The sequence below is a fragment of the Cibotium barometz genome, chromosome 28 (genome assembly GCF_041138505.1).
Source record: "Cibotium barometz isolate CiBa-2024 chromosome 28, ASM4113850v1, whole genome shotgun sequence".
Lineage (NCBI taxonomy): Eukaryota > Viridiplantae > Streptophyta > Polypodiopsida > Cyatheales > Cibotiaceae > Cibotium > Cibotium barometz.
In genome coordinates, this window is record NC_141073.1 from 10,977,806 (window position 1) to 10,996,069 (window position 18,264).

Here is an 18,264-nt window from a genome sequence, read left to right on the forward strand (position 1 = left end):
ATAGGAAAGAGTAGTTGAAGCTCTTACCCTCGTACCGCTTCCTGTGGTTCTCTTGCTTGCAGCTCAACCCTTAGCACGAACCAGGCTCTGATACCATGAAAAGATGCAGGGGGAAGAGTGCTTGAGCTCTTGCAAGCACACACACACACTCACAAAACCCTAATAGAGAACACACAAGGTGAGAGACTGAAAATCTTCTTCTTCATCACTCAACACTCAACACACCATATACAAGAATAAGAGTACACACAATATGAAAGGTACTCAACCAAATACATACACGGGTTCTCTATAGTGTGAACCCGACTAAATGAGCTGGCGCTATAACTATGCCAGTCTCTAGAATGGCTGTCACACAGCCTGTCATCTCACTGGCCGCATATCACCCAAGATCTCACCAACCATGCCAGTGGTGTAAGTGTGGGGCCTATCCCCCAGGCAGGTCATCAGTGTCCACCGCCTCACTAGACGAGCTCGATATCTCAACAGTAGCTAGCACCGACATATCTTCGCCAGAGATTCTACAACTAGACTACACCAACTAGTCCACACCTACCCACTCCACTTAGTGTGTTCACATTATAGACAACATGTACATAGTACTTTAGTACTTATGTTGTATTTTCTTTATCTTTTGTTAGAACCCTTTTTTGTTGTGAAGAAGAAGAACTACAATTTTCAGCCCCTCATCTTGTGTATTCTCTTCTAGGGTTTGTGAGAGTGTGTGTGTGCTTGCAAGAGATCAAGCTCTCTTCCTCCTTGCATCTTTTCAATGCACAATTTTATTGAGATGTTTCCAACTTCTTGCTTTGTACCTCCTCCATATCGACATTCATATGATCACTTTGGATTGGGATACCAATCAACCCTAGAGAGATGTTGCCAGACATACAGTCTTCAAGTGTTCAGCATGAAGATCATGTGGAGCATGATGACCAAGCTATCAACAGCAGGAGAGGAAGGGTAACTTTGTAAAGTCTCCAAGATATGTCCAATACATGGCAGATTTGCTTTATAATCTTGAAGAAGAATATCTTGCTGTGTATGCAAGAGGGGTAAATGAGTTGTCTGTTAATGACTTATTCAGTCATGAAGTAGGTTGTTCTGATGCTCATGATGTAGTTCATGATGACCTAGTAATGTATCCCGTAGTTGTGGAGCACATGAAAGTTGTTCGACTAGATTGCAAGAGTTGTGAGTGGCCCACAATGCGGGATGACAAGATCCTAGTTGAGCATTGCTTCAAAGCCTTCCAGCAAGGTGGAAGGGAGCAGCACACTGAGGTGGCACAAAACCCGAACGAGGATGGAGTTGGCTCAGCATCCTCTGTTAGGACAAAAGAAGAACAAAGAGTGCTTGAACCACAGTTCAAAATAGATGAGGGGGTGATATGGTGGAGGTTGAGGGTACAAGGGAGAGCTAGAAGGGTCGGAAGCGCCAAGAGTTGTTCTCGGTTGACCCTACCTTGCTATCAACGAGTTCCCATGACTTGGAAGCTGGACAGAATCCTCCAATTGAGGAAGATGGGGTTTTTGATGCCCATAAGACGGTTTCTTGTATGCATGATGAAGCTGCAATAATATGGGTGGATTGATTCCCATGGCTTTTAGCAAGATATGCTGATTATGGGTTTGTTGAAAGCTTTGAATTGTTTTGAAAAGATGAAGCTGGAGGGCATGTCTCCTGTTGCCGTCACATATGCTTGCAACTTGAAATCTGGTGGCATGCTAGGAGCTTTAGAAACAGACTGAGAAATACATGTTGAAGTAACCAAAAGGGGATTGGAAATAGAGCTTAATGTTGGCACCACACTAACGGACATGTATACCAAATGCGGCTTGTTTGTCGAAGCAAGGGAAGTGTTTGACAGGCTTCCCATTCAAGGTACAGCCTCATGGAATGCACTTATTGCAGGGTATACTGAACGCGGATTTGATGAGAAAGCACTGATTTGTTTTGAACAAATGCAAGAGGAAGGCTTGGTTCCATGCCAGTTAGGAAACGTGCTGGCGCTCTAGGCATGTGGCAATCTTGCAGAGAAGGAAGAAGCCGTTATGCATGAGGGGCAGTTAAGCAAACCAAACTCCCTTGAAATTGGTCGGGCAGTGCATGCTGATGCTCAAGCAAGGGGCTTTGACACCACTTTGTTTGTTGGTAACACTCTTGTGAGTATGGCTAGCAAATCGGGGACCATTAGGGAAGCAGAGAATGCGTTCAGTGCTTTGTCTCAACGGGATGTTATGTCGTGGAATGCAATGATCTCCGCTTATGTTGACCTAAGCCATGGAGAAAAGGCTTTATGGTTGTACAAGAAGATGCGAAAGCAAGGTATGCTGCTGAATAATGTTGCACTTAACTGCATTTTGCAAGCTTGCAGTATAATAGGAAGCTCAGAGATATGTAAACAGGTCCACTTCGACATTATCTATGCTAAATATGATTGGATGCACTCAATGGCAGCTCATGTGGCTATCAAAGATAACTTAAGAAACAATGTGATCACAGTGTCTACTGACAGAGAGTATGATCCTACAGTTGGCAAGATGTTTATGGTAGGCTGCAGAGTGGTGAATGCCCCACACGTGAACCTATGGCTCGAACCTAGGAAAGAATTGCAGTGGAGACCAAGTGAGCAGTGGTGGCTGGATTACCAGAGGGTGCTTGAAATGTGGCTATACAGTGCATACAACAGGGTTCAGATGCTAGCTTAAGATTATGAGAGGAGGAATGAGGTTACCTCTCAGATTGTCTTGATGGCAAGGACAAGAAAAAAGGACAAAGACACACAGGGGAGAGTTCCAAGATGCTTTGATGAATGAGCAGGTGGATAACCAATATTTACTTTATGCTCGGATGTTAAGCAAGAAAGTTATGGATAGCCCAGATGATATGTCTGGCCATGATGGTGGAATGGCTATGGTGAGGTTTGCAAGAGCATGGAAGGACCAAGAAGGCCAGAAAAGCCAGGTGATGCCCTTGGATGTCTCTAACCTTGCGTCAGATATTCCTCATGGTGCAGATAGTCAAGAAAATCCAGTTTCTAGTTTCAGAGATGATGACATAGAAATGTTTGACATGTTGCTTGCAAATGATAAAGTGCCTGTCCATGGTGATAACTTTCCAGAAGTTGATGCAGGTTGGTTAGTGACACTTTGTTGGAAGAGGATATTCTTCTAGAAGCCACAAAACCAAAGGAGCTCAGTGATGTGGATTATGCAGATTATGCTTGTATGCAAGATGGAGTAGAGCATGGATTGAGGGTTCTTGTTAAGCCTACAAAGCATGATGTAGATGTGGGGACAGAGTACTTAATTTGATGCTTATGCACACACTCTTGTGCTATTTAGCAGATTTCTTTGGAGATGATGTGCCATGTTCATCAATTCGAGTTTGACGTGTTGTGCCATTTAGGGTGCATCAACATGTAGCAGATGCTAGAGCTTCATCTACATATCTTTTTGATGGACAATGTCAATGCCTATGATATGTCTACTCCATGCCAATGGAGTGTGGACATACTTGTGGAAACATGGTTTTATGTTTTACTTTTATACGATCATGTGTGGATGGCATGAGTTCCTAGCCCTAGCATGTTGCCATGAAATGGTTGCACTATACTTGCACTAGATACATATTATGTGCACAACATTGGCATGACTCTATGCTTGTGGATTCAAGTCGTCAGATTGGGAATCCGACCCACCGGGTGTGCCAAGTGTTAGCCCATGTGAACTCACCCTTAACCACCATAACCCTTCACCTACCTTATGCCCTTAACCTACCTCTCTTCACCTACCTCATGCCCTTAACCTACCTCTCTTCACCTACCTCATGCCCTTTTACCTACCTTATATTTTTTTTTGGCATTCACAAATCTTGATTCGGAGAGCAAGGAAGCTTTAATGGAAACCTCCCTTTCTTTCTTTCTGTTTTCTTTTGCAAATGCTTCCTTGTTAGGGCTAAGACCCTAACAGAGACTAAAGATCTATTTTAGTGCCTCTTTTGTGAGGGATTTGGACCTCTCTAGGATCATGGACCATAAAGATAAAAAAAATACTTGGGCTTCTCCTAATAGAGAAACAAATATAAGCTAGAGACCCTCCCCCCTAATGGAGTAGTCAATTACTGTTTTGAACGATCATATAGAATGTCTTCAAAAAGCACACTCTGAATGCTCTTTTTTCCATTGATGAATGCTCGAGGTGAACGGATGCTCTTTGTACATGGATCAACTTTATCATTTCAGCTTTTCTTATTTTCTTTCATTTTTAGTATCCATGATGATGTATTCCTTGGACATAATATAATCCTTTCTGGACACACAGGCCATTTTGGCCTTTTGTAGACGTTGATATAACTTTCTTTCTTTCTTAATCAGACTTTTCTTGATGGAGACACACCGGCCCATAGAGAGGCTTCTCCAGCACCAACTTCTTGTAAGAAAAGAGGTCGTGGGTTCACCTCAGCCAAAGCCATAGCCCTGCCTGTCCTTCCGGCCACGGACACACAAGGCCACTTTCTCACACCCAAGGATTTGATTGGCCTTCGCTCAATCGTCCACAACCCGATGCTAGATATAACAGAGCGGCATCAGACTCTAGAGCCCAGATGTACACATATTGACGGATATCTCCTTGTACTTGATGAGCACACTATATGGCTTTGTTCCTCCCCCCAATTTTTGCTTGTGTGTGTTTTTTACCTTTTTTCTCATGTGATAATACTCAGACGGGTGCTGCAAATGATTTCCTTAAAGGACCCAACCACAGCACGCGCCAAGTGACGACCAGCTTGCCTTGGTATGGAACCTTAGAGTGCAAACCTCTCTGTGAAGTATCCCTCCACCATGTCGAGTTGTGGCTTGCATGCCATTCTTCTTTTTGAAACCCACCTCTTATCTTCCACAAACATACACCCCATTTGCAGGGATGCAAAAAAGATCCTCAAGCTTCCGAAACATCCAATCCAACCAAGGTCTATGACCATGCAATTTAACTGCCGGCACGCATTATCCTTTTGCAGTCATTGTAACACCTTAGAGGTCACAGACAACTCTGCTGGAAAAGAACCAGCAGAGCTACGAGCATTTGGAGATCTCCATCGTGTGCGGGCCAATACGTCTTGTCATGAAGAAACCAAGTGGAAGTCGGACCCCAATTAGGCTGAGAACCATTAATAACATCCCAACAGGAGCCATTGATGTAGGTCTTGCCATGAGTAATACCAACATCCTCAATGAGTTTCTCAGCCATGGCCACCCAAGGATTCTGTTGCTGAGTACACACGTCCTGAAGCACGGTCCATCTGCGAGCCACACGATGCAATCTCACATCCCGCGGGGCTGCTCTCCATATGCTTAGGTGTCGTAAGATGATTCCCTGTTTTTTCCAAAGCAAAAAACCTCAAAGGTTGCATAAGCTCTCTGATAGCCTTCTTCGACGAACCACGCAAATCCTCCCATAATCTGCATCTATCTTAAACACCATTCAGCCACAGAGGCTCATCCTCAAAACTTATCTCAATGACAATGAACTGACCCCAAAAATCCTAGAACACCAAAGGCTGTAACCACCCTCAAGACTAAATCCCACAGGATGTTTAAGAGGGTGGAGGCATGGGATCGACGGGTGAGGAACTGGGCGCGGGACTAGGAGGGCGGATGGCCGTCAATCTTGAGGCTATTGTAAACTCGGCCCAGTTTGTAAACTCACAGGAGTTTGAAAACTCGACCAGCCTGGAATGGCGGTGCCACCTGGCAAGCATGGGTGACACGTGTGGCACGGGGCGTACGGGGCGGGGATGCGCGCGAAAATAGGCCATCAATCTTCAAAAATTGTGGGAAAATAGACCGTCAATCTTCTCGCCAGCCAGAATCGCAGGATCAACGACACTTGGATTTGCCCAGTTTTGTTGCGCATTGTTGAGGAAGCAAACTGGGTTTTGGGTTTGAGAATCACAAAGCAGGGGGTGCTTTCTGGTTGTGGGTTGAGGAAGAAAACCGGGTTTTGTCTGAGAATCCAGAGCTTCCCATAGTCAGGATCGTGAGCTCTGAGTTTGTGTTATTTGGGCATATTCTGCGCTTTGGGGTGACGTATCCAGAGCATTAACCAGGCATGGCTTGATTGGTAAGCAATGCAATTCCCGCCAATTTTTTCAAACGTGTCCTAGTTGCCTATTTAGCGAGCAATGCGCAAGGGTTTTACGGTGTTAAATGCACCTAAATGCTGTTAAATGCTGCTTAGTGCTGTTAAATGCTTAGTGCTGCTTCGTGCTGTTAAATGCTGCGGCTGAATCTTGTAACATGCTCTCTTATAACACTGCTAAATGTTGCGCCTGGGGGGTAGGCTTGATCCAAGATGGCCCCAAGAACACGACAACAAACCTGCAAGCAATTTGCAGAAAACCTTAGCCCGTTCTTTAGATTGAGAAAGCAAGGCAAGAAACTTAAGATGCATGCTCAGTGGAGCCATGCAAAAGAATTGCCATTCAAGGAGGGGAGGGAAGAGAAGTCCACACATGCACAGGCAATGCCATCTAAGGAGGGTTCCGCTCTTGTCTCGAGGCCAATATTCCAAAAACGGCCTTTAGGACCAAGCGTGGCCACTACGAATTTGTGGTGATGCCCTTTGGTCTCACCAATGCACCAGCGACGTTCAACAAAATGATGTATCGGGTTTTTCGGGATCTCATTGGCAAATAAGTCTTCATCTTTTAGCAAATAAGTCTTCATCTTCTTAGATGACATTCTTATCTTCTCATGGACTGTAGAGCAACATGAGTGAGCTGTGGCACAGGTTTTGCAACTCTTGTAGGACAATGAGATGTTTATCAATGCCAAGAAGAGTGAGTTTGGAGTACAGGAAATCCATTACCTGGGATACATCATCAATTCTTCACGTATTAGCCTCGACCCTGAAAAGATATAGGCCATTCTCAGTTGGGATGTTCCCACTACAGCCCAAGAAATTCGCTCATTTGTGGGTCTTCATCAAGCCTACAACACCCACATGGACAAGTTTTCTGACCTTGCAGCACCTCTTACTGACTTGCTCAAGGGCGTGAAGGCTTGTCGTCAAAAAGTGTCCGTCACGAGCAAGGCTCTAGAGGCATTCCATGCAATGAAGAAAGTTGCCTCTAAGTCACCAATTTTGAAGTTGGCATCATGGGATGATCCTTTAGAGGTGATTACCGATGCCAGTAACCTTGCAATTGGAGCTGTTTTACAGCAAGATGATAGGCCAATGGCTTTTTATAGCCGCAAATTGAATAACGCCAAAAAGAATTATTCGGGGTATGACAAAGAGCTCTTGAGGGTGATGACCGCTTTTAAGCATTAGAAGCACTTCCTTTATGGGAGGGACTTCACAGTTCAGACAAATCACCAGGCACTTAAATGGTTGCATACCATGCCTAGTGCCCGATGAAGTGACTAGCAATCCATGTGGAGTCAATTGCTCCAACAATTTGGGGGAATGATTGAATACGCCCTAGGCAAAAATAACCCCGTTGCCGATGCTCTTAGTCGAAAGAGCCTTAGTTGAAAGAGCACTATTCAGACATTGCAGAAGTCCACTATGCTAGAAATTCAAGGCAAAGACTTAGATAGTATGAAGGGACAGTATCCGGATTCGGAAACTTAATATCAATTGGCCCTCATTCCAGAACCAGGCCACTACAGTATACGGGATGGTTGGTTGTTTTTCAAGAACATTTGTGTACTCAAAGAAAAGTGCCAAGTCCTTCTCCATGCAAAGAAAAGTGTTTATTGACCTAAGATGCGACGGGATATCTACCAACATATCCAATCATTTTATTGGCCTAAGATGCGACGGGATATCTACCAACATGTCCAATCATGCCAGATATATCAAAAAGTGAAAGTTCCTCATACCAAAGAGGCAGGGTTGCTTCAACCTTTGCCTATTCTTGAGGAACCCTTTCATGACATCAGAATGGACTAGTAGGCCCTCTTCCCGCCTCAGCTGGATCTAGAAAAACAGTGTATGACAATTATTGACAAATTCGGTAAGTTTTGCATGCTCATTCCATGCAAGCAGACAGCCAACAGCCAAGGACATAGCTCGCTTGTTCATTCGGTTTTGGTACCCATTGGTGGTTTGCCACCGACTATCACAGATAGAGATACAAAATTTACGTCCCATTTTTGGAGAGCATTGTTTGACAATTTTGGGATTAAGTTGCAGTTGTCCAGCGCATTCCATCCTCAAAAAGATGGCCAAACAAAAATATACAATCAATTGGCCTTTGATGTTCTCAAATCATACTCCCATGACCAGCAGTCAAAATGGGAACAATATCTTCCTTTGGTTCAGGCAATCCTAAACGATACTCGCTCATCGAGTATTGGCCGGATGCCGTATGAGGCAACATTTGGTTGCCAGGCAAGTGTCACGATCTTGAGGCTAATAAAACCACCGAGACATTCTCAGAGATGATAGAGTCAGTAAAGGAGCGCCTTGCCAAGGCTCAGGAAGCATATCACTAGCAAGCCAACAAATCCAAGCCAGATGTCAACTTTAAGGAAGGGGATTGGGTATATCTCCGCATCATGAAGCAACGGCTAAAGCAAGTGGGCAAGCGTTGTCCCAAACTATCATTCCGAAGTTTCGGCCCATTTCCAGTCATTCAAAAGTTAAGTGATGTCTCTTTAAAGTTGAAGTTGCCGGAAAGTTACTATGCACAATGTCTTTTATGTTTCTTGGTTGAAGCCATATGTAGATCCAGCATTGCAGGATATATCCAAAGAGCAGCAACCAGATATGATAAACGAAGCTGGAGTCATAGATCCACAGCAGATTCTCCTCCACAGATGGAAGCATGGTTCCGGTTGAAGAATCTGACAGTTCTATACGAAGTTTAAAGACTGTGGAACCCATGAAGTAGTTTGGCTGGATGAAGAGTTCTTTCAAGAGTACCCTCAGTTGTCGGTGGACTACTTGGAAGCCCTAAACCTGCCACCAAGTTAAGCAGGAGGGAATGTTGCGTACACCCTACACCCCCATTTGTTGGCGGACTACTTGGAACACCCAGTTGCCACCAAGTTAAGCAGGAGGGAATGTCACGTGCACCCTGCACTAGGGTACACAGTGACACACTGGCATGATCATCAGTGCAGCATTTATACAAAAGTAGAACCTTTTCTAGGTTTATTTGTCGTACGCCGTGACCCCATTGTGAGCCCTCAGTTCAGGGACAGTCAAGTACGAGCTACGTAGATCAATCTCTAAGCATTAGATGTCACTCAGATGTCGGTCCTCTTAACCCACTTGGAGAAAACATCATACAGAAGCATTTAGGTGTCTGCCCTAGCATTAGATGCATGTGTAGGCATGTCCAGGACCGTTGCATTAGAAGGGAGCCAACCCTAAGGCCAGCCCCAAGGCAGCCCACTTGGGCGCTAGCCTTGCAAAGGGCATCTATGCCTTTTGCCATACAGTCGGCCAGCCCATGTGGCTTAGGGGGCCAGTCGGCCAGCACCTGACCAGCCCTACAGCAGCCGATTGAGCAGTATGCCAGTCATGGGCTTTTACAACCAGCTGACAGGGAATTTACAGCAGCCGACTTGTTTTCTACCAGCCGAGTGAGCATTTATACAGTCATGGGAGTAATACAAACAGGCCGACAGCCTTCTCAGGCAGCCGACCAGCCCCAGGAGGCAATATAAAAGCATGTGCCTCAGTCTCACTCTAGTATTCACGTATTCAGCAGAATTCAGCAAAGCAGTTCAGCATCCTATCAACTCCAGGCAATAAGGAAGCTCCTCTTCACATTCAGCCAGCATATGCGCAGTCCTACCGCTATCTGGACTTGCATCAATGGCTAGAAGAGTCTTCAGCAGAGCATCGGACAAGGTGGATACTCCGCCGATGTATGGTCTTCTTCATCCTTGTGTTGGGCATTCATCTCACTTGTACTTAGCATTGTACAGCATTTCTCCAAAGAATAATATAAGCAAATACTCCTGCTTGCATGCAGGGGGGGCCCTTCAGTGGGTAGTGGGACCCAATACTGTGTCGTCTTCTACATTCTCATTCTCTTCTCTCTCTCTACTCTCTAAAGTTGATGCTAAAGATTCTCACCACATAAAGGTATAAAGAAGGCCCTGTTGTGCGTTATCATGATCAAGCTCAGTGCATGTAACACAGGTAGACCTAGAAGTCAGATTACATACCTGGGAGAGTCAGCTAGCTGTAGCCAGAGGGCTTTAGAGGTCAGGTAGCTGTGGGCTGAAGACTGAGAGGCAAGTTTTAGACGTAGTCAGAAGTTCGAATCTAACTAAATGTTTTGCAGTCAGATCTAAAGGCTGAAAGACTTGTACATCACGAGATATGGTCAGTTGAGAGTCAGCTGGAGTAAGCTGATGTGTCAGATGAGGATTTGGGGTTTTCAGCAATTTGAGTTGGAGGCTGATAGGAGATCGGTTAGAGTTAGATCTGACAGTTAGAAGTGAGACAGAGTCAGATGGAACTTAATAGTGGGCTGGAGGACATCAGCAGGTGTCAGTAGACAGTCAGCAGGTATCGGAAGAAGATCAGTAGGGTTTTGTTATTGTGGGATCTGAAGGGTGACTTGTCAAAAACTTCTTGCACTTCTGCAAGTAAGCTATACATTTGGCATACATATTGACCAATCAAATGGCAACAACATTGTTTCCTCATGTATTTCCTTGCCCTTGTCCATAACTGCTCTGGTGGCACAAGCCTCAAGATTTCAAGCTGCATGAAAGGGTGGCTGCATCCAGAAAGAGATCCTCCAATTGGCACTGTTTTATTGTCAATCTGAGCATAACCTTTGATTCCCCAGACGACCACAGCTCAAACTAGGAGCTCTCAAAAGTTTCTTGTGCTTCTACAAGCAAGCCACATATGGCATACATCTTGAACAATGCAGTGGCACCAACATTGCTTCCCAGCAATCTCAGCATGTATTTCCTGTCCCTTGTCCATGGTTGCTATGCACGCACAAGTTCTCAAGTTCCATACACAGGTAAGGGCATCCAAAGAGAGACTGTCGAGTTGCATCTGTTGAAAACAATTCATCAGTTCCTTGCTAAGCCCGTGCTCAGCATATCCCTTGATAGCCACATTTCACGAGACTTCCCCTGGAACTAGAAGCTTATAAAGCACTTCCTGTGCTTTTGCAAGTACGCCACATTTTGCATACATATTAACTTGTGCAGTGGCAACAAGAACATTTCTGTCCAGCACTTCTTTTCTGGCAATCTCAGCATGTATTTCCCAGGCTTTGTATATGGCTGCTATGCCAGCACAAGCTCTCAAGGTGCATAGACAGGCGACTGCATCTCCAGAAGAAGGCTCAAGTTGCATCTATTCAGATTTGCCTCCTTGCCACACCCATGTTCAGCAGATCCTTTGATCGGTGCATTCCACATGACTCTGCCTCGGACTGGAAACTTATCACTTCTAGAGCTTTTGCAAGCAGTCCACATTTGGCAGCCATACTGACCGATGCAAAGAGGCAACAACAAAATTTCTTTTAGGCAATCTCAGCCTGTTTTTCCTGGCCCTTGTCTATCATTGCTATGCTGGAACATGCTTTCAAGCTGCATAGAAAGGTGTGGTGGAAGACCCTTAAGCTCCATCTGCTCGAAACATGGTGCTTACACTTCCATCCCTACGTTGTAGCTTTGTTAGGCATGTCTTGTGCTTATGCAAGTAAGCGACATACCTATTTTCTAACGCAGTAGCAACCACAATATTTCTTTTTCTCAATGCTTGTGTTGCAAGCTTTCCATGTATTTCCTGGCTGTTTTTACAGCTGCTATGCTGGCTAGCACAAGCTTTCATGCTGCATCCAGGAAGAAGCCCTCAGGTTGCATCTGTTCAAAATTAACCATTGCTTTGATGCCAAGCCTGTGCTCGCATATTTTTCAACCAGTGCAACTCATGCAATTATGCAAGTAAGCGACATTTGGCATACATACTGACCAATTCTTTCCAGCAACCTTGGCATGCTGCATGGCCCTTGTATATGGCTGCCTGTTATGTTGGCACAAGGTGCCAACCTACAGAAAAAGGTTACTGCATTCAGGAAGAGATACAACTGTGGGATCTGTCCAAAACATTTCAGTGCTCCATTGCCATGTTGAGGGTTCCCTTCAACCAGTGCAATTCACACAACTACACCTCAAACCGAAGAATACCCCGCACTTCTTGTCACTGGTAGGGGAACCAAAACAATAATAATAGACCAACACTTTAGATACCAAACATAGAGCATGAAGATGTTAGCAGTCATCTCCTGTCTATACATTACACCAAGGCCTTTGTTGTGGGTGTGCCCACCCAGTTTTGGTGTTTCCCCATTTTTCCTCACTTTCCATGTATTTTTCCCATTTTTCTGGGTGTAGGAGGGCTGTCGGTTGCCACCTTTTGCTGGCCAACTGGTTTGTGGCTACCCGACTTGTCCTGGTAACCTGGCCGACCTGGCCGACTGGCATATTGCAGGTCATAAGCACTTTTTGTGCTGGTCATGAGCATCTGACTGCTGTCGGCCTGTTTTGGACTGGCCGACCAGCAGCCTGGGGCCATATAAAATGGCCCCTTGCCCCCCACTTGCCATTGTATCATTCGGGATTTTCTGGTGTGTATATAGCAGAGTTACACAGCTTCGCTCTCCCTCTCTCATCTGCGTTTTGCTCCCTACAGCAGTTGTCTTCATTTCCGTTGTGCATTCTGACATGGTATCAGAGCCCCAGGTAGCTTGAAGCTTGGAGACAGTGGGACCTCGAGGGTTTGCTGATGTGAGGTGTTGATTGGAGATAGCTTGGGCTGTTCGGGACTTGGAGATCAGGTAGAAGGGGGCCATCACCGTTGGACAACCACCTTGCATATTATTTGCAACCTCCTCTTGTTCTTTTTTCCTGCCCACCCTCCCTTCACAAGACCTTGTGCACCCTTGAGATGGCTGAGAAGCACCTAAAGATCCCTACACTCCCCAAGTTCCCGATGGACCAACAATTCGACGGGAACAACTACAGCATATGGAAGGTAATAATGGAGTCTGTTTTGGAGTCTTATGACTTGGCTGCTTTCATTGTAGTTGGTGTTCCACGGCCGGAGTTGGAAGACCGGGATTTACTCTCTATACAGAAGGAACGAGAGGCTCATGCACAGTTATGGGATCATGTCAATGCCCGCGCCCGTTCTTTCATCTTCCTTAATTGCACACCATAGGTGATTAATCATATAAAGCATATGACATTGGCCAAAGGGATTTGGCAACATTTGGCTTCTCTGTATAACAGGGCATCACCCATGAAGCAGATCTCCTTGGAAGTGCAGATGCGGGTGATGAATCTTACAAAGTCGTCGACGATGTGGGAGCACATCAACAAGTTGCAAGCTCTTCAGCAAAAGGTTCTTTAGGCAGGGAAAGAGATATCTTCAGAGAACATGGCCATCACGTTGTTGTGGACCATTTGCCCTCTCAGTACTCAGCATTTTACTCCTCTTTGATCGCCAGTGGTGGCAGGCTCAACACCATCACATGGGAGGAGCTTGTGCCTATGGTCTTGGACCAGGAAGAGCGTTTTAGGAACCCTCCACAAGGGAGAGGTTCTAAGGCCTTGAGTGGCCAACGGTCGAAAGGCCGTAACAACAAGGGCAAAAGGAAGTCTTCATCAGAGAAGTCTTCTGAGAAGAAGCCCAATTCAGACCGTGAGAAATTGAAGGCCGAGAGGGCCGGTAAGGATTGTGGCGAGAAAGGCCACTATTGAAGAAAGTGTCCTAAGTGGAATACCGGGAAGAGTGCTGATTCTTCGGCTTCAACTGCAAAGACTCAAGCCTTTGTGCACTTGGAGATTTTGGATACAGATGCTTCATCTTCTTCGAGCGAGGAGGTAGTTGGCTTCACCGCCAGGGATACTCGGGAGTGGATTCTTGATAGTGGTGCTTCCAGGCACATGACTCCTTCCCGTGAGTTCTTACAAGATCTTACATGGCAGTCAGGTCGTATTTTCATTGGCAACAATTCCACTATAGTGATTCATAGTAAGCAAAGATGGAGATCATTCCCGATGGCATAGGGGGGAAGCATTCCTATTGTGTTCTTTACGTCACCACACTTGGCTTTAATCTATTGTCAGTGCATGAGGTTTGCAAGACTGGCTTCCGGGTGGAGTTTGAGGAGCATTCTGTTGCTCTACGGGATAGAGAAACAGAACAGGTTGTTTGGGAAGGCAGAGTGGAGAACGGTATCTACAAACTCTCAGCACCCTACTCTCTGACAAGCACTCAGATTGGTGACTTGTGGCACTTTCGGTTTGGCCACTTGAATGTGGATGCACTGCGGCGGGCTTTCCGGGACCAGATGGTGGTTGGCTTGCCAGATATTGGCAACAGGCAAGAACACTGTAGTTCTTGCATTCGTGGTAAGCAACGCAGGGAATCTTTTCCGAAGCAGGCTTCCAGGCGGGCTTCGAAACCTTTGGAGTTGGTACACACTTGACTTGTGTGGTCCTATGCAAACCCCATCCTTGGGAGGTTCTTTGTATTTTATGTTGCTTGTTGATGATTGTAGCAGATTCACATTGGTTTATTTCCTTTCCCAGAAGGACCAAGCTTTTAGTGGCATGTGATGGTGGAGAAAGAGTCTAGTTTGCAAATAAAAACTCTTTGGGCTGACAAAGGAGGAGAGTTTTCTTCCAATGTGTTTGTGCGGTTTTGTGTGGAACATGGCATCAAGCGGGAGTTGGCCAATACAGGTTCACCTTCAAAGAATGGAGTGGTTAAGCATAAGAACTGGACTGTGGTGGAGATGGCGAGGACGATGTTGGAGCATCGTGATCTTCCTCGTCCACTTTGGGGAGAGGCTGTGGCTACGGTTGTCCATATCCTCAACCGATCTCCGACGACTTCAATACCAAAGATGACTCCCTTTGAGGCTTATTTTAGCAAGAAACCAAATGTCTCCCATTTTCGTGTGTTTGGGAGTGATATCTATGTTCACATTCCAAAGAAGCAGAGGGGGAAGCTTGACTCGAAGTCCAAGAAGCTTGTCTTTGTGGGATATAACTCTCTTTCCAAAGGATACAAGTTGTATGATCCGAAGCGGAACGAGGTTGTTGTCAGCAGAGATGTTTTTAATGAGCATGTTCCAACTTCCATTGTTGATGAGCCGCCACTTCTTGGAGACCCAATGAGTCTGATAGTGATTCCCAGTCTATTGTTCTAGCTGGTCACCGTCAGACAGTTGAAGAGGTTGAGCCCACGGCTGGAGGTAAGCCCCCACAGCAGCAGGAGGCTCCATGTTCTGTTTGAGTACCCAGGTGGTTGTTAGACACCCTTCGGGAGTCGGGTGTTATTAAGCTTCCCTCTGAGTGGACCATAGAGGACAAACCTCGAAGATCGCATAGAGTTCGTGACAAAAGTCATTCAGCAAGCAGAGCTGTTACAGGTAAACTATGCTTTGATGTCTCGTATCATGTGGGACAAACAGCCCACGTCTGTGAAGGACGCTCTTTCTCAGGATACTTGGATAAAAGCCATGCAAGTGAAACTAGATGCCATAGAGAAGAAAAAAACTTGGGAGTTGGTTCTGAGGCCGTCTCAGAACGGTCAGTCATTGGTGTCAAGTGGGTCTTTAAGACCAAGTATACGTCAGATGGGTCGGTGGACAAACACAAAGCCACACTTGTGGCTAAGGGTTATGCTCAGTGGCCTCGCATCAACTATAAGTATACCTTTGTACCAACAGCGAGGATGACCACGATTCGGACCGTTCTTTCCTTTGCCTCTTCTCAGCGATGGCCCATATATCAGATGGATGAAATCCGCATTCCTTAATGGTGACTTGCAGGAGGAGGTGTATATTGAGCAGCCTCAAGGCTTTGAGGTGGCCGCCTTCTACCCGATCTCCAAGTCCCGAACAGCCCAAGCAATCTCCAATCAGCACCTCGAATCAGCAAACCCTCGAGATCCCACTGTCTCCAAGCTTGAAGCCACCTGGGGCTCTAATACCATGATTTCACAGCGGAAGAACAATACAATATAAAATAACACTGCACTGAGCCGGAATGGCTGGCCCCCGTAGGAACTTCTTTATTCACACATAAGCTTTTACAAGATACCAAGGCGCAGGTGCGATAGCAATATTCAGACCAAGCTCTCTTCCAGAGACAAGACAAAACAATCCCAAAACTATCTCCAAGTTAGTCCCAAAACAGCCCACTGCTTGTACTCAGGATAGAAGAGGAGAAAAACTATGTATTTTGCATGTTCATGTTTTTCATGGTACTAATGCACACCAGAAGGCTTTTTTGCTCTTGCATTTTGCTGACATTACTCCACAAGTGAGCACTAGCATACATGTTTGAGATGAGCACATATCCGGATGCATGGCTAAGATCCAGCCTCGTTATCTGCTCGTAGCATCGTTTTCCTACTTCCATGTTGCCATACGTTTTGCAGCCCGTGAGCAAAGACATCCACCCAATGATATCCATGCCTAGAGGCATACTCTTTAGTAAATATTCAGCTTCCGAAAGAAGCCCTGCCCGACCCAGTATATCAACCAACCCAATGATATCCATGCCTAGAGGCATACTCTTTAGTAAATATTCAGCTTCCGAAAGAAGCCCTGCCCGACCCAGTATATCAACCAAGCAATTATAGTGCTCAATATTTCATGCAATTCCATGATCCTCTTTCATAGATTTGAAGTTCAGGTGGCCTTCCTTGAGGAGGCCTACATGACTACATGATATGAGAACACCTAGAAAAATCACATCATCTGGCTTTATCCCTTGGCTTTTGAAATCCCCAAACCATTCAAGAGCTAATCTCCACTTGCCACCCTTCGCATATGCTGTGATCAACACACCCCACGACACCACAGTTTTTATGGGCAACTTACTAAACACTTGGCAAGCTTCCACACTTGGCGTAAACATCAACAATACTGTTCCCAATGGTTTCTTCTGATTCGAGTCCACCTCTAATAATCTAATCATTTATCAACCTGACCTGCTCAAATGCTCCTATACTGCCACATGCTTTTATAATGCACAACATTGTAGCCTTCTCTGGAACTAAACCTTCCATTGGTATTCTGTCAAAAAATTCAAAAGCAGAACAGGCATCACCATGCTCAAGCCATGCTGCGATCATCGCACCCCATGAGACCACATCATGCTGTGGCAGCTTGTCAAACACTCGCTGAGCTTCATCTAAGCTCCTGCATTTCACATACATGTCAATGAGGGTGCTCCCTACTACCACATCTGATTCGAGCCCAGCTATAATGATCTGATCATACACAAGCCTGCCCTGCCTTAGCACTCCTAGGCTTCCACAAGTTTTCACAATGCTTGAAAACACCAGTTAGTCAGGCTTTAAGCCCTCCAGCTGCATTTTAGCAAACACTTTGAGAGCAGACGAACCATCTCCACACTGAGTATATCCTGAAATCAATGCACCCCATGACACCACATCTCGGCTCGGTAATCTGTCAAACAATATGTTTGCCTCTTCTAAACCCCCACACTCGCCATACATGTCAATGAGCGTGTTGCCAATCATCATATCCAACTCAAGTCCAGTTTTCATGAACTGCTCATGTATTAACCTGCCTTGCATTATGGCTCCCATGCTCCCGCATGCTTTCAAGGCACAAAGAAAAATGATTTTGTCTGGTTTTATGCCCCCAATCTGCATTTTTTGAAAAAGCTTGTAAGAAACAAGACCCTGCCCATGCTGCACATATCCAGATATTAGCGCAGCCCACGACACCACATTCCGACATATCAAGTTGTCAAAAACTCTCCGTGCCTCTTCTAAGCTTCCACACTTGGCATACAGGTCAACAAGGGCATTCCCGACAGCAACATCTAACTCCACCCCATTTCTACTAATCTGATCATGTATCCACCTGCCCGCTCCAAGAGACCCAATGCTGGTACATGCTTTTAAAACAGATGAAAATGTGTGTTTTTCTGGCTTTAAGTCATCCTCTTGCATTACTTGATACAATTGTTGAGCTCTCCAAGATTAGCATGAGCTTGAATGATGGCATTCCATGTGTATACTGTTGGTTTTGAGACTTTGTGAAACACTTCATTTCAAGCTCCCACAAGAAGTCTGATAAGGTGGTCTCCCAAGACTGGGATTGAGCCGAAGCTCCTGCTGACCATAAGGGAGTGCACTTTCCTGGCAGCTACAAGGTCTTTCAGTTTCATGAATTTTTGCAGACAAAATCCCTTGTTATAGGAATCCCTTGCTGGTC

The 18,264-nt window shown here is 45.5% G+C and overlaps 1 pseudogene; it reads right to left on the minus strand.

The window, feature by feature from the left end:
• Nucleotides 1-17,363: 17,363 nt before the first annotated feature.
• LOC147622483 (pentatricopeptide repeat-containing protein At2g34400 pseudogene) lies at nucleotides 17,364-17,999 on the minus strand (annotated as a pseudogene).
• Between the last annotated feature and the right edge of the window lie 265 nt (nucleotides 18,000-18,264).